Below are 17227 nucleotides of genomic sequence, written 5' to 3' on the forward strand. Positions count from 1 at the left end.
AGAGCCCAAAAACCCTTCCTGAGTTATCCAGCCATTGCATTTGAAGTCATTGAATGCTGTTCCTGTCTGACCCTCATTAAACAGCTACTATCTCCAGGGTCACAGAAAGTCCACAGCTAATGTTTGTAATGATAGCAAGTGCACATTATCTGCTCTGCATTTGCACTCAATTAGAAAAAGTCATGGAATTTACAGTGCAAAAGGAGGCCATTCAGCCCTTTGGTCCTTCATGCACGTATCAATGCTAGGTCTTCAACTAGAACTAACAATTCTAATCCCGTTTTCCTACATTTTACCTGAATCATTTTATATTATTCCTTTTCAAATAATTATTCAGTTCCTGTTTAAAGGAGTATGTTGTCTCTGCCTAATGGTCATGGATGATAAAGCACTCCACATTCTCACAGCCCTTTCCCTTTGTGAAAATATTTATTCTCTCATAACTATTATTCTTCCATTGTTAACCCTCAAACTATACCCGTTGGTACTGATTTTACACCCTGTGGAAAGCCCTTTATTGATTACCCTCTCAAACTTTTCATTATTTACAAATCTCAAAGAGCTTCCCCCATAATTTTCAGTTCCCTCAGGTTTGAGTGATTTACACAAACCGATTGATTGCACTAGGCATTGCAACAGGAAGTGGTTAACTCTATGCGCATTACAACCTTATCTATTTCAGGAATTTCAATAACATCACAATGATAATTTTCCCATGGATTAATCAGGTGACAGTTTTGGCTTGCTCGCAGCACTCTCAGCTCTGAGATAAACTATCATTGGTTCAAGTCCCACTCCAGACACCTACACACATAATTTACACCTCAGTGTAACTTTGAAGGGGTGCTGTCTTTCAGATGAGATGTTAAAGTAAGGCCCTTTCAGGTGGATGTAAAGCACCTATATGAAGAAGTTCAGGGAAGCTTTCTATGTCCCAGCCAATATTTATCCTTCAACTAATATCCCTAAAAACAATGTTTTTACTAGCTTTCACTAAAAGTTGGATCCAAAATTGGCTAAGTGGCAGGAAGCAGAGAGTAATGGTCAAGGGGTGTTTTTGTGACTGGATGCCTGCGTCCAGTGGGGTTCCACAGGGATCGGTGTTGGGTCCCTTGCTGTTTGTGGTATATAAACAATTTAGATATAAACAACTTGAATATAGGAGGGTTGATCAGTAAGTTCGCGGGTGACACGAAAATTGGTGGGGTGGTAAATAGTGAGAGGATAGCCTTAGATTACAGGAGGGTATAGACGGGCTGGTCAGATGGGCTGATCGGTGGCAAATGGAATTTAATCCGGATAAGCGTGAGGTGATGCACTTAGGCAGGACAAACAAGGCACGGGAATACATGATGAATGGTAGGACCCTGGGAAGTACCGGGGATCAGAGGGACCTTGGTATACATGTCCATCGGTCCCTTAAGGTAGTGGGACAGGTAGATATAGTGGTTAAGAAGGCATATGGGATACTAGCCTTTATTAACCGAGGCATAGAATACAAGAGCAGGGAGGTTTTGCTGGAACTGTATAAAACGCTGATTAGGCCACAACTAGAGTATTGCGTGCAGTTCTGGAATCCGCATTATAGGAAGGATGTGATTGCACTAGAGAGAGTGCAGAGGAGATTTATCAGGATGTTGCCTGGGCTGGAGAGTTTTAGTTATGAGGAGAGATTGGATAGACTGGGGTTATTTTCCCTGGAGCAGAGGAGATTGAGAGGGGACATGATTGAGGTGCATAAAATTATGTGGGGCATAGATAGGGTAGACAGGAAGGAATTTTTCCCCTTGATGGAGGGATCAATAACCGGGAGCATAGATTTAAGGTAAGGGGCAGGAGGTTTAGAGGGGATGTGTGGAAGAATTTTTTTCACCCAGAGGGTGGTGGGGATCTGGAACTCACTGCCTGAAAGGATGGTAGAGGCAGAAACCCTCATAACATTTAAGAAGTATTTGGATGTACACTTGCAATGCCATGGCATACAAGGCTATTGGTTTAGTGCTAGAGAATGGGATTAGAAGAGTTAGGCACTTATTTGACTGGCACAGACTCGATGGGCCAAAGGGCCTTTTTCTGTGCTGTTGACCTCTATGACTCTATGACTCTATGATTCTACATGCTTATTTATCTCATTGTTGTTTATGGGACCTTGCATTAGCTGCTATGTTTCTGAATCTACAACTGTGGCTGTATTTAAATGTTTGTCATTAGCTGTGGGACATTTAGGTTGTGAAAGGAGCCATACAAATTCAAGTTCTTTCTTCCTTTGGATACTGGTGGGAAAATGAAGGAGATTTTACTCCTGGCCAATGTCAGACTCTTAGTCAAATCTCCATGTCCAGGATAATCTGTGATAACACCAGGATTCAATTTCTTCCTCGGGATGCCTTTAAATTCCAAACATTCCCAGGAGGATATGTAAACTGCAGCCAGATACCACAGGTAGACCTGAGTGCCTGGAAGGAGGATGTGCAAGGTACGGTGTTACAGGATTGGGCCCAGCCTTCAGAAAGCTGACATTACAGTTCATGTACATTTATGTACAAAATTAACCAAATCTGCTGGTGTAAGAAAAAAGCAAAGAGAAACTGAGATTGTTTCTTGCACCAGAAAACTTGGTTGTGGAGATGATGGCATCGTGTTAATATTATGGGGCTAGTAATTCAGAGGCCCAGCGTAATGCGCTGGGGGCAGGGGTTCAGATCTCATCATGGCAGTTGGTGCAATTTGAACTCCAATAATAAAAATCTGGAATATAAGCTAGTCTTATAATAATGGTGACTATGACAACTATCATTGACTGTTGTAAAAACCCATGTGTTTCACTAATGTCCTTTAGGGAAGGAAATCTGCCATCCTTACCTGGTCTGGCCTACATGTGACTCCAGACCCACAGGACTTTGTTGACTCATAACTGCTCTCTCAAGTGGCCTAGCAAGCTATTCACTTCAAGGGCAGTTAGGGATGGGCAACAAATGCTGGCCTTGCCAGCAATGCCCACATCCCATGAAAGATTAAATTTTTAAAAATCTGCAACTCTGAGCTTTATTTTTCTGTGTTTTAGTGTGCCACCCTGCTTTCTGATGGTAGGGTGAGCCACCTGTAATTTCTGGACCTCAATCTTTCTCATTTATGCACTAACAGAAATTAGGCCATGGGGTTATTTTATTCAGCACCAAATATAATGGCTGAGCGTAGGCAACATTCATGTGTCATTGGTCAATAATGCCAAAATCTTGGCGAAGGCACCAAAGGCCTGGAATTTTTATTTTCAATTTATTCACATCTCTGTGAAAATGGATAAACATCTGAACACTTTGAGACAGAACATCTGTCATTTCTGCGGCCACTGAATCACTGCCAGATAATTGAAAGGATCCAGTAAAGGCTTAAAAATGGACATGAAGAGCAAATCTAGTCATGGCGCAAATCTGTCCGTTAGCTTTTCACAAAGTTGAATGAATTTTCCCTGGGCAGCACCAAATTCTTCAGACACTGTTCAGCCACCAGTCCAAATTAAAGCCTGTGACCCATTAGATTTGTAGTGTCCAATATAAATTGCTGACTGATCACAAGTGTGGCTACATGATACGATTTTATCTGTATGCAGTCATTTTGGTAAAAAATCCTTGCACACACTCGCACAATTCGGGTACATGTGTATGTAATAACTTTTTGTGTTAAAACTTCATGTGTATATTTACTTAACAAGCCACCATTCAGCAACTAAAAAAGCCAAAACAATTGCAATATTTAAAAAAATTTCTCAAATTTTTTTGACTTGCCATTTTAAAACAAACACAAAAAGGATAAAGTAGGCATGCATACAGCATGTGAATATGAATATTGCCGAAGGACAGTGTCTTTTAAAATTTATTTTATTATTCACAAGTCAGAAATGCAAATAGCCACTTCAAGCTTTCTAATTAATTGTGAGTCTAGCGGCTAATATATTGGACTACACTGCTTTAGACCACATACCTAGAATGTAAGGGTGGATTATTCTCTACCCTGCTTCCAAAAATTTCCCAAATTAGGGGTACAATGCAAAAAGAATTAGGCATTCATTATTTTCCATTCAACACTTAAATAACGCTGTCCTTGAATTTCCTCTAGGGCTTTACTGGTGTCTGCATCTGAAGAAGGTGCAGCACTGTAAATTATATGACAATGGATGCCAAATGGGTCTGCATTCAGATTCCCTCCAATAGCATTGGTGTAGATCAGAAGCAGACTGCCCCCATTAATAACCTGGTGTTTCTGCTGCCTGAATTTCCAGTTAGGCATTATCTGTCTTAAAGTGACAGGTTGATATTGTGAAGAAAGGATTTATCTTTGGCCTTTTTCATTAAATAATGTTGCTGAATACTATTTGTCTCTTGCATTTAGCAACAGAGGCTGTGGTCTGTCATGCACCACCATCCCCTTTTAATCACATAAGGCAGAATGTTGTGCTCATTAGGCGGGTGCGTGCCCGACTCAAACGAGCATAAAATGACGCGCGATGATGTTGGGCGGGCGTTCTGACGTCATTGCAATATTTCGGTCAGCGGGCGCGCACGGGAGTTGGCAGCATGCCTGCCAGCAATTAACAGGCCTATTAAGGCCATTAAAGTATTAATTAAATGACACTTTTCGCTGCCCGTCCAACCTTACAGTTGGTGGGCAGGTGAAAAGGCCAAGTGGCCTTTAGATTTTTTGCGGAACCTCATCCATGGGCAGGATGAGGATTCAATCAGTGATTTAAAAATAAATTTAAAATGTTCAAACTAATTTGTAACATGTCCCTGCTCATGCAACAGAGTCACAGAGGGGACATGTTATTAACGTTTTTTAATTCTTTATTTTTTATGTTCAGAGCTTCAGCTCCCTGAGACAGCTCTGTGCCTCAGGGAGCTTTTACTGCGTTCACCCACATGCATGCACGAACCTCTGCACTCGCCCTCCTCCCGCCCCCACCCTGCCACACAGGCAGCGTTGCAGCATGGGATTCATGCTGGCTGCTTGTTAATTGGCCAGCCAGCGTGAAATGGTGGTTGCGGCCCGATCACGGACAGCAGTCCGATTAGCAGCCGCTCCCGCTCGCCCCCACCGAGCCCACTCGACAACCGGAAAATCCCAGCCACGGTATTTTTGGAGACAGTTGAGAGGAAACAATCCTAAGTGTCCTTGACAACTGATGAAAAAAATTGCTTGACCCTCTGCTGAGCCACTCACAATAGTATCCTCAGTACAGATTAGATTCCCTCCTCTCCTGACCATACCATTAGTCTATCCCCAAATTGAATAAAAAGAAATGGCTCAATCTCAAACAAGCATCTCATTTTATTGCTATCATTCTTCATACTTCTTTCATCCTGTTTTTCAAATTCAAAATGCACCAATATCACGAATATATTACAATCTTTGGTATATTGAAACAAGTGCATGTGCATCTACCACTTGATCCCACGATGATTCCCTTCTGCCTAGTCCTTTCAAGGCCCCCTGCAGATGAACCCAAATTCCTGCTTGGGATACTGATGTCATCCCGCATGAATACATTCACAAAAGAAGCATGTCAAAATAATCAAGAAGCATAAAGAACTGTTTCTGGCTGGCCTAATGTCTTTCAACATTCACTTATTCAAGAGGGGCTGGAATTTTTAATTTCAAGCTTCAACAAACAATGAAATACATCTATTTCTCACATGAGGATTTTACAGTGTTTACCTCTTTATCGTTACTGGTGCCGCCAAGATGCCAGAAGAAGCCCTGAATGCTTCTTCCCTGTTGGGTTATGCCTTATTGTGCACTGCCACGTGGCCCTGATGTGCACCTATTCTGTTTAAACGAGGCCCCAGATGAAAGCTCAGACACTGAGGTGACTGTACCAGTCCTCCGTTACACTCTGCTGGAGTAGCAGGCGAGGAGTGCCGAAGAGTGAAAAACCATTATATTAGGGTAACATTTCCAGAGCAGTTCTCCCAATCTTCCAGTGTTACTTAGGTAGGGTTTCAGCAAAAATCCCAGAGAAATTGTAAATGCCATCAGTGCTGCCCTCTAGGTTTTCAGCTCAAGATATACCCAGGGCCTGTGCAGCATTATTAGGTGCCCTAGAAGAAACTTCAGCCTTGCGCTCCCTCCTTTTTTCCACCCACCCCCTCTCTCCGCTGCCAAACTTTGCCACCCTAGATGACTACCTAGCTTGCTTAATGGTTGCACCGGCCCTAGTCATAGGATAAGGTTAGGAGAACCCCTGACAGACATTTTATCCCAACCTTTATCTTTTTTATTTTTTTTATTAATTTAAGGGATGTGAGCTTCGCTGGCTGGGCCAGCATTTATTGCCCATCCCTAGTTGCCCTTGAGAAGGTGGTGGTAAGCTGTCTTCTTGAACTGCTGCAGCCCATGTGGTGTAGGTACACCCACAGTGCTGTTGGGGAGGGAGTTCCAGGATTTTGACCCAGTAACTTGACGATATATTTCCAAGTCAAGATGGTGAGTGACTTGGAAGGGAACTTCCAGGTGGTGGCGTTTGCATCTATCTACTGCCTTTGTCCTTCTAGATGGTAGTGGTTGTGGGTTTGGAAGGTGCTGTCGAAGGAGTCTCGCGAATTTCTGCAGTGCATCTTGAAGATGGTACACACTGCTGCTACTGTGCATTGGTGTTGGACGGAATGAATGTTTGTGGATGTGGTGCCAATCAAGTGGGCTGCTTTGTCCTGGACGGTGTCAAGCTTCTTGAGTGTTGTAGGAGCTGCATTCATCCAGGCAAGTGAGGAGTATTCCATCACACTCCTGATTTGTGCCTTGTCGATGGTCAACAGGCTTTGGGGAATCAGGAAATGAGTTACTCGTCACACTATTCCTAGCCTCTGACCAGCTCTTGTAGCCACAGTATTTATATGGCTAGTCCAGTTCAGTTTCTGGTCAGTGGTCAGTGGGGGGATTCAGTGATGGTAATGCCATTGAACATCAAGGGGCGATGGTTGGGTGGCGCAAATGTTACTTGCCATTTGTCATCCCAAGCTTGGAAGTTGTCCAGGTCTTGCTGCCTATGGACATGGACTGCTTCAGTATCTGAGGAGTCGCAAATGGTGCTGAACATTGTGCAATCATCATCCCTTTTAACCCATTTCTGGCCTTACGATGGAAGGAAGGTCATTGATGAAGCAGTTGAAGACGTCATATGTAGGCCAGGCCAGGTAAGGACGGTTGATTTCCTTCCCTAAAGGGCACCAGTGAACCAGATGGGTTTTTACAATGATCAACAGTGTTTTCATGGTCATTATTAGACTTTAATTCCAGACATTTATTGAATTCCAATTTCACCATCTGCCATGGCGGGATTTGAACTCAGAGCATTACCCTGGGTCTCTAGTGCAGTGACTATGCCAGCACTTCCCATTTATCTGAGAGTCCTGCAACTTTGACCCTAAGCTTCCATTCTCACAATCAGCCCTTAAGCACTGTATTGCAACATTCCTGCTCTAATGAGCCTGCTTTTGTCCAATTATCCCTCTGCTCATGTGTGAAACTCCACACCACCACCACAGTAATTGTGCTGCTCATATGATTCTCCATGTCCCCACTACCTCTCTTGACGCCCACAATGTCTCTGTGCCATCAGACTCCTTCTCTGGCATCCAGTCCTGGATAATCCATAATTCCCTCCAGTTAAACACTGGGAAGACTGCAAACATCGTCCTTGGATCCTGCTACAAACCTCCTTCCAAGTCACCATCTCTGGTTGCACCAGACTATTTGCAAACTCTGCATCCCTTTTAACCCTAAGCTTAATTTCCAATGCCATATCCTTTCCAACACAAACACAGCCTACTTTCACTTCCAAAACATCATTCATCTCTGCCCTTACCTCAGCATATCAACTGCTGAAATCCTCATCCATGCATTTGTTGCCTCAACCTCAATTACTCCAGTGCTGTCTTGCTGGAATTCTGATCTTTCACTTTCCATAAACACCAACTGATCTGCAAGTATCCAATCCTGCACAAAGTACCACTTTCCCATCGTTCCTGTCTTGACTGACCTGCTCTGGCTATTGGCCCTCAGTTTGTCAAATTTAAAATTCTCATCCTTGTGCTTAAGGATCTCCTCCTCATCTCTATCACTTCCTCCAGCTCTACTACTCACCTGCCCTGAGCTCGCCATTCCTCTGCCTTCAGTTTCTTTAGCTTCATTAGCAGCTATATTTTCTGTCGTCCAGACCTCATACACTGGAATTTCCTGCCTAAATTCTCCACCTCATCATCTCTCTCATTTCCTTTAAGATTCCCCTTAAAACTCACCTCATTGACAAAGCTTTCTGTCAATCTGCTTAATCTCTGGTTGGACATCCATAGTTGCTCAAATGTTCCCTGTAACATCTCTTGATTAATGTCTGTTTGTTCCTTTTACAGTGACCCCCTGTGGGTCCGACCCTGTTGTGGACCATGCCCATTTCTCAATCTGTAAATCCTCAGTCTGGTACACCTGTGAGTCTTATTCAAGCTGGTGGGAGGGGATACAATAAAATGTTGAGTAACGGACTATGAAACTCTGCACCACCTAACTGTACAGGTAAGAGTTTTGATAAATGAATGAATAGAAAATTGAAATGGAATGAAGGAAGCGGGGTTGTGGGGGTGGGGTGGGTATAATTGTTCACTTAAGCAGACAGCCAGCTGACTGCTCAGGATCCAGACTATTCCAAGTGCCAGGCATCATTTACACAGAACTGGCAAGCTCCTTGAATGGGAGCCCGTCGCAGTATCAGGTAGTCTGCAGTGAGGTCAGACCCAATGGCTGGAGAAGGTGAGGTAAGGGTTCACAAAAGCGGAAATGTGTGAGGTGGAGGGGGTAGGGATGGGTGCAGGACAGCAGCCACCTGAATTATTTCTGATGAGCACTCCTGGTCCCACAAAAATAAAGTTATCACTTATCACTGATGGCATCCAATTCATGGTGGATAGGTTCAACTGAGAGGAGTGCTCCCAGAAGATACTTCAGCAGTATTGTTATAATCTCCAACTGAGGTTATCCCTGGACAAGTCTGATCCCAGAGTGGAACCCAGTTTGATAGATCCTAACTTTTATTTGTTTGTTTAGATACATGGAAAGTAGCTACTGAACAGAGTCATAGGAGTCAGCTGATGAACTTTTAACAAAAGAATAAAACATTTATTAAACAAGAAAAGGTGAACTTTTTACAACACTCCTTCACCCACAACTATACCTTTACAGGTATATACAGATGTGTAAGGATAATACAAGTAATAAAAGCTATCTTATACTTTAATGTTCACAGTAAGCACACAGTCCATGTAAACCAATGGCGCCGTGTGGTCAGACACGCTATACTCTGATCTCAAGTGACAGATTCCACCTCATCCAGATGCTATGGATCTCTCCTCAACTCTACCCAGACGCTTGTCACACCTTAAGCCTCACTGAATCCCGTCCTTCACACAAGGGTTACAGACCTTCAGTTCTCACTTTGGACCTTCTTGCCTCTTGCAAGCTCTTCTCGTTTTAAATCTGTTTTCTGCAGCTTTTGTCTCTTCAAACCTGAAGCTCAGAGCCTTTCTCTCTGCCTCTTACTCTTAACTTCACTTAACAGGACCTTTTCCAGGCTCCTGTCCTTCCTTTGACTCAAAGGTCATCTTTGGACTTTCTCTTCTTCCACTCCCCTGGATTTGTGGGGTTTTCTGTAGCTTGGGGCTTACTATCTGTCCCTTTTTAGTCCCTTTTGCTTCACAGCTACCTTCAAACCAACTGAACTCAAACAGCTTCCAAAAAAAAATGCTGTTTCTCGACTTCTATATGTGTCTGTGGGAGGGACCTGCCGCCCTGGGCCCCAATTGCTAAGCAACAGTCCAATCCTTGTACCCTTGTATGTTTACTTTCTCTTTAGGGGTCGTAAAACTCCTCATTAAAAATGCAAGCACCTTTATAAAGTGAAACTAAAACTCCATTTGACCTTTCTTAACATACGGATACAGAAATACAAATCAAACTTAAACTTTAAAGCTAAAACTCATTTCTAACATTCACAAATAGCAATATAACTTACTTAAACTATCTCTATTTCCTAACAGCATAATGCTGAAAAAAGAGACTAGTCAAAGCTTTTCATCTTGCACTCATCAGGACACTTTGCAAGAATATCAATATAAGGGGAAAACAACAATTTCTACTGTATTGTTGTTTTCCCCTTATATTTATATTCTTGTGAAGTGCCTTGATGAGTGAAAGATGAAAAGCTTCTCTTTTTTTCAGCAATACTCAAGTTCTGTATCACCAGTACACCATGAAAATGGCTCTGAAGCCCGATCATTATAAAAATAAGATTCTGATTAAAATGTATTCCTGACACTCTTACCTGAGTCTGGTAGGCACCTCATGTAATAAATCATTAGCAGGGAGGTGACAGTAGGAGTACTGCTTTGATTTTAACTCATGTATCGCCTGTCTTCTACGGCCCTTAAATTCCCCCCGTTGTATACAAAACCTGCAAGCAAAAGAAAGGGGAAAAAATAGGAAAATTAAAAATCAGGCACAGATGATATTAGTGATACAAAGACAGGAACAAAGCAAAGCAAGTTTTATTCTGAGCTTAATAGTTTACACTGCATCCTAAGGGTAAAGGACAGAAAATGGAACTACTTTGAATTCTGAGTGATGCATTGCCTCCCAGCCCTGAATTGCCACAGGAGACCTGCTGGCCTCCCAGTGGAGTCCCAATGAATTCCAGGAATGCCAATTTTAGCAATTTCCACTTTGCTGTGACACTTAAATTACTGTAAGTACCGAGACAGATCAGTACTCTGACTGCCCAACATACTAGGCATTTGTGCTGTGGCTGAGGGGTCAAACCCAAACTGTAGACCTGTGGCCCACACTATCTCTGTATCTGCATCAAACGGTAGAGTGGTTTGCTCCCGCTTCACTGTGCGCACAGCAAGTGCACTTGGAAAGCTTGAAGTAGTGAGTAATTGTAGAGGAAAGGAAAACAATAGAATTATCATTTATTTTCCAGAATATTTCAGTAAAGATCACAAATATAAAGGGTTACTACCCTTCTGATTGCACACTTCTACTTCACAGGTGCAGTTGCCAAGGTCTGCTCATCGAAATGGAAGTAGCTAGTTAACGGGAACTTGATGAAGATGAGATTGCTTTTGTAGACTGTTGGCAATTTTTTGGAAATTTCCTGTGGGTATCTGCAAGATTCTTGCACCCTTTTTTCTCAGCCAGTTTTCATTTATACACTCCATTATTCTTGAAGGGGCTTGTACCGAAGGGAAATTAACAGTAAGCATCTGAAAGCTGCCAGGCCTCAATACAAATTCCACTTAAAATGATAGACACCCAGTTCCCATCCAGTAGATAGATATAGGCCTCGGCAATGTGTCCAAGATCTTTTACATGATCTGTGTCTCAGGAAACTGCACTCAGACAGGAGCCTCAGAGAAGGTTTGCTGTTTCCCCACTGCCCATCCCCTCCCCAAGGCCACCTACCATTGTTAGGGCTACTAATTCCAAAGACCCTTGAAGCTCTGAGCCATTGTGTCTCATTTTTCGACTCCTCCAAATGTTTACCGTTAGCTTCAGGTAATGGAAGCAGCATTGTTTAATAAGTGATGGATCTTACAGGGTGCAGATAAACATGTCGATCTACTCTTACACTTCTCTTCGATTGCTTGTTAGAATAAAAGAATGATAACACAAAGCCAGCATGTTTAATTGGACTTGGAGGAGATAAAGATGATGTTGGACCACCTGGACCTTACGAAAGAATTGTTCTGAAAAGATCAGCCTTTTCTGTACAACTTGCAATTGAGAATTCAGAATCGAGCATAGCCATATCATTCTGGGTACAATTTGCGATGGGCAGATAGACTAGTAACAGGTGTATTTTAACCTAAAAAAAAAAGCAGGTTTTGGTTGAATGAGAGCGAGGATTTAATGTCTTAAATCAGATTCCCAACCCAAGCCAGCCTCCAATCCTCCCACCGTCAGCTTTAACTGAGACAGGAAGGTGGTCAGACGATCAACTTGCTCCAAGGAGGTAACTCAAACCATTGTAATTCAGCATTTTAGATTTAACTGAGCCTCAAAGAAGACATTAGTTACATGTAGAAAAGGAGTTGGTGGATCCAGGAGGTAAATGCCTTTGTACCTACCTCCTGAACCTAATGTACCTGCCTGAGGAACTCTCACGATCAGGCACTTCCCAACCTTCCCCATTAGGCTTCAGATTCCCACCCCTCACAAGATCTTCAATCCTTTCCCTGATGCCTTTGATCTTCCCCATCAGGCCTGTGAGCTCCTCCCACCTCAAGGCCCCTGACTTCACCTTGTCCCCTGCACTTCTAACCTCCAAGCCCACAACAGTCTCCCACACCCCCAACCCAACCCAGGATCTGCAGCCACCCCCAGATTGCCCCCTTCCCACCAATCGAACCATTCTCCCCCCCTCAAAAATTGAACCCCCTGCCCTCTCCACACTGGGAACGCCCAGCCCCTCCTCTCCAAAATCACACCTTCCCGCCACCTCCAACCTGGCGTGGATTTACCTGGTCTGGTGGCCTTCACCAGCTGGTTCCTTCTCTAACAGGAAGCCAAGCTTGTCAATCAGGCTGCCTCCTCAGTGGAGACTGATCTGTGACATCAAACACAGTTAAAACTCCGGACCGTGCTCATGAATCCCAATTTCCAGGTTCCCTGAGACTTTCTGAGTCACCCGCTGGGTCAAGTAAATAATAACGCCGGCCTATAATCCTCTCCCAGGTGTGTTCACTTCTTATGTCCTGGGGGTGTATCATATTTCTTATCAATTTGAAGTTGGTAGTACTACAGCTAAGTTTCTTAATAGAAACGCTCCTATTGTGGTTACTTCACAACAAAACAAGCAGTAAGTTCAAGCCATTATATCCGTGAAAGTTGGTGCTTTATCTCCAGATCTGTCTGTTTTCTTTTGATTTGTAATATTTTCCAATTATTCTTAGAAATGTGGTGTTAATTATTAATGTGGGAATAAAGGAGCTGATCAATAATCATTAAATTACAAAATATGTATTGAATCACCTTCTGCATGTTCTAAATTAGCAATCGTAAAGAATCAGTCCTGAACAAAGGGGCTGGGTCAGTAGCATAGTCGGAGCCCAGTGGTTTAATCGGGCTGGACAGGATTGTCTGAACTTTGAAATGTTAATTTCTCTGAAAGCCAGATGATATAGAAATTTATCCTCATTGTTTTGACATTTTCAAAGAAAGCCAATAAAGAACATAGACAAAAGCAAAATACTGCTGATGCTGGAAATCTGAACATAGACCTCCAAGCTCAGCAATGCTGGTTTTCAAATGAATTTCATAAATTATAAGGGACAGCTTCGTCGCTAGTTAATGGTTAACACGGTGAGTGAAAAGGCCACAGCCAATCTAGAAGATATCATCCACTAACTGAACTAATGCAGGCTAAAATCATCACGGATTGAAGATAATCCTTTATAAAACACTGGTTCGGCCTCAACTGGAGTACAAAAAAAACATAAGAACCAGGAGCAGGAGTAGACCATTTGGCTCCTTGAGCCTGCTCCATCATTCAATAAGATCATGGCTGATCTGATTGTAGCCTTAACTCCACCCTCCTGTCTGCCCCCATAACCTTTCACTCGCTTGTCAATCAAAAATCTGACAAACTCGGCCTTAAATATATTCAACGACCCAGCTCACTGGGAAGAGAATTCCACAGGCTAATGATCCTCTAAGAAAAAAATTCCTCCTCATCCCTTCCTTAAATGGAAGACCTCATATTTTAAAACTGTGTCCCCAGTTCTAGATTCCCCTCATGAACACTATCCTGTCAAGTCCCCTCAGAATCTTGTATGTTTCAATAAGATCACCTCTCATTCTTCTAAACTCCAATGAATATAGGCCCAAGATGCTCAACCTTTCCTCATAAGGCAAACCCCTCATTCCAAGAATCAGCCTAGTGAACCTTCTCCAAGCTGCTTCCAATGCAAATATGCCCCTCCTTAAGTAGGGTGACTAAAACTGTACACTGTGGGGTCTCATCAATGCCCTGTACAATTGTAACAAGATTTCCCCTCTTGTATATTCCATTCCCCTTGCAATAGAGCCCAACATTCCTTTTGCCTTCCTAACTGCTTGCTGTAAATGTATGCCAACTTTTTGTGATTCACGTACAATGGCTCAAGATGCCTATACGGCAGCATTCTGCTGTCTCTCTCCATTTAAATAATATTCTGCTTCTTCTTCCTTCCTGCCAAAGTGAACAACCTCACATTTTCCCATGTTAGACTCCATCTGCCAAATTTTTGCCGACTCAATTAATCTATCCATATCCCTTTGCAGACTCTTTGTATCCTCGTCACAACTTGTGCTCAATTCTGGAAACCACACTTTATGAAGAATCTAAAGGCCTTTGAGGGGATGCAAAAAAAAAATGTAAGAGAATGGTTCCAGGGCTGGGGGACTTCAGTTAGAAAGTAGGTTGGAGAAGCTAGGGTTGTGCACCATAGAGAAGAGAAGATTTGACGGAGGTGTTCAAAATCATACGGGGTCTGGACAGAGTAAATAGGGAAAAACAGCTTTTACTGGCGGAAGGGCCGAGAACCATAGACCACCGGTTTAAGGTGATTGGCAGAAGAACCAGAGTCATAAGCAGGAAAAGCTTTTTTATGCAGCGGGTGGTTAGGATCTGGAATGCACTGCCTGAGAGTATGGTGGAGGCAGGTCCAATCATGGCTTTCAAAAGGGGATAATTATCTGAAGAGAAAAGATTTTCAGGCCTACAGGGAAAAGGCGGGGGAGTGGGACTAACAGAGTTGCTCTCATAGAGAGCCAGCATGCACACAATGAGCCAAATGGCCTCCTTCTTTGCTGTAATCATGCCGTGATTCTATTTCTTGGGATTTTATTCACAAGTGTTCTGCTGGGTTTTAGGTGTAGACATCACCTCTTAGCAATGTGCTGAGATAAGAAGCTCAAATTATGGAAATATGTCTAACACAAAGCCAGATGAAGGATGGGATATTTCGGTTAACCCATGAGGAAGTACTACATGCAGAAGTCTCATCATGTGCTGAACTGTTTCCTTTAGCATTTGCTGAATAATGATAAGTGTGAGACAAATTAAACCCACTTTTATGCAAAATAGCCATGGGTACCTCAAACTGGAGATAGTGTTAATATATCCAGAATTTAAAACTAGTTGATCCATTTGCTTTTTAAATGCTGTCACTGCAATAATAAGCTGACTGATCACAATTGCAATCCAGCACAGGTTTGAGTTGTCAAACTGCACACATTTCTCAACTATGCTATTATGAGGCAGAAGTCAAGTGCTCCCCGCAAAGGATGATTCCCTAATTGGAGAGCCAGATCACCTTGGGTTTCTTCACACATAGCATACTCACTAGCTAATGGATACCTGTGTGTGTCTTTCCCTCTCTTTCTATTGAGTGAGACAGGGAATGTTTAATGGGAGGAAAATTAATAAAAAAAAACCTCACATAAGCAAGTGTCATTAAGATAGTAAACCATATGCTATATGTTTACGGCAATTATATTAATCAGAAGTTTTGCAGAACAATTTTGTGTGTGAGACAACAGTCATTTCCAATGCACCCTCAAGTGAAATTAGGGATGGGCAATAAATGCTGGCCTAGCCAGTAATGCCCACATCACATGAACAAACAAGAAAACTTGATCAAATCCATTCATTGGAAAACACTAATAAATCTCTTCAGATTTCTCTGCATCAGTGGGAATTGTCCCATTATCTCCTCAACTATAGTTTAATATAATGTAAGGAAGTCTTGCTAAAGTTGTGTAGATCCTTGGTGAAACCACACCTGGAGTATTGTGTTTAGTTTTGATCCCCTTACCGAAGGAAGGATATACTGGCAGTTTGATGCAACTGAAAGGCTTGTTAGATCATTTCAGAGGGCAGTTAAGAGTCAACCACATTGCTCTGGGTCTGGAGTCACATGTAGGCCAGACTAGTTAAGGACAGCAGATTTCCTTCCCTAAAGGACATTAGTAAATTAGATGGGTTTTTATAACAATTGACAATGTTTTTGTCGTCACCAATAGCTTTTAATTCCAAATTTATTTCACTAGCTTTTAATTCCAAATTTATTAACCGAATTAAAATCCCATCAGCTGCCATGGTGGGATTTGAACTTGTGCCCCTAGTGCATTAGACTGAGCCTCTGGATTTCTAGTCTAGTGACATTACCACTGAACCATCAAGTCCCCATAATTAAATGATTAAATGATTAAGTTATATTGTAGTAATTGTAAGTTAAACCTTTCATACTGTTATGGGAATCATGTGAATCATATGAATCAGCTCTAAACATGGGCAATCTTAGAGGTGGAGCTTTCTAGCCTTGGTCTTGGTACAAGAATGTAGCTGCATCAGGAGATCTGTCAATAAAGATTATTGGTTCTTACAAGAAACTTGCCCAGTACACCAAGTTGATTACAATTAGCAACAAGGATGGGATAGCTCCAATGCTGCACCTCGCCTCTTGAATGTGAGTATTTTGATTTTTAAGGGAAGTAAGAAAAGTATACTCACCAATAATGCTGCTCTTCAGCAGAATTGACCCATACGACTCATCCATCAAAGGTTGGAGTCAGTACATACAGCGCCTAGGTTTCTACCTTGCAGCAAACAAAATAATGGCGGAGGAGAAACAGAAGTGTCTGCAGGAGTAAAACGTGTAACCTAATCTGTAGTCTGACTGCTCCAAACGCGCCAAATTCCAGCTCCTTCACCAAGCTAGTAGACCTTGTGAATGCACATTTTCACAACGTACATCACAAAGTTAAAACAGTTAACGGAGCACTGTGACTTCAGTGATACTCTAAATGACACGTTGTGAGATGTCGTTTGGATTGCAGTGTACACGACGGCACCATTCAGCGCCGATTACTTGCAGAAGTTAATATAGATCTGAAACGCGCCATGGAGAAAGCGTTGGCAATGGCGAGTGCTGAGAGGGACTTGCTTGCTTTGCAGAGTATGCAACATGGCGCCATTCTGCAGTTAGTGCGGGAACCTACCGCCAGGCATGGCACAAAGATCAGGGACACAACCGCGAAACGGGAAGCGGTCCCTATCGCTCAAAAAACAAAACGAAATACTGGAAGTAGCTCACCAGTAGTTCAGAAATTAAAGTGTTACCAATGTGGGGGTAATCATGTACCG

General features: G+C 42.6%; 1 pseudogene across 1 annotated transcript in view; it reads left to right on the top strand.

The window, feature by feature from the left end:
- LOC144684301 (eosinophil peroxidase-like) overlaps positions 1 to 8537 on the top strand; it is a 69104-nt pseudogene extending 60567 nt beyond the window's left edge. Inside the window, exons 15-16 of the transcript XR_013577472.1 lie at positions 2255 to 2476; positions 8403 to 8537. The product of XR_013577472.1 is annotated as an eosinophil peroxidase-like (transcript). The remainder of the gene's footprint in view (positions 1 to 2254; positions 2477 to 8402) is intronic.
- Positions 8538 to 17227: the final 8690 nt, after the last annotated feature.

This window comes from Cetorhinus maximus, chromosome 9 (genome assembly GCF_964194155.1).
Source record: "Cetorhinus maximus chromosome 9, sCetMax3.hap1.1, whole genome shotgun sequence".
Classification (NCBI taxonomy): domain Eukaryota; kingdom Metazoa; phylum Chordata; class Chondrichthyes; order Lamniformes; family Cetorhinidae; genus Cetorhinus; species Cetorhinus maximus.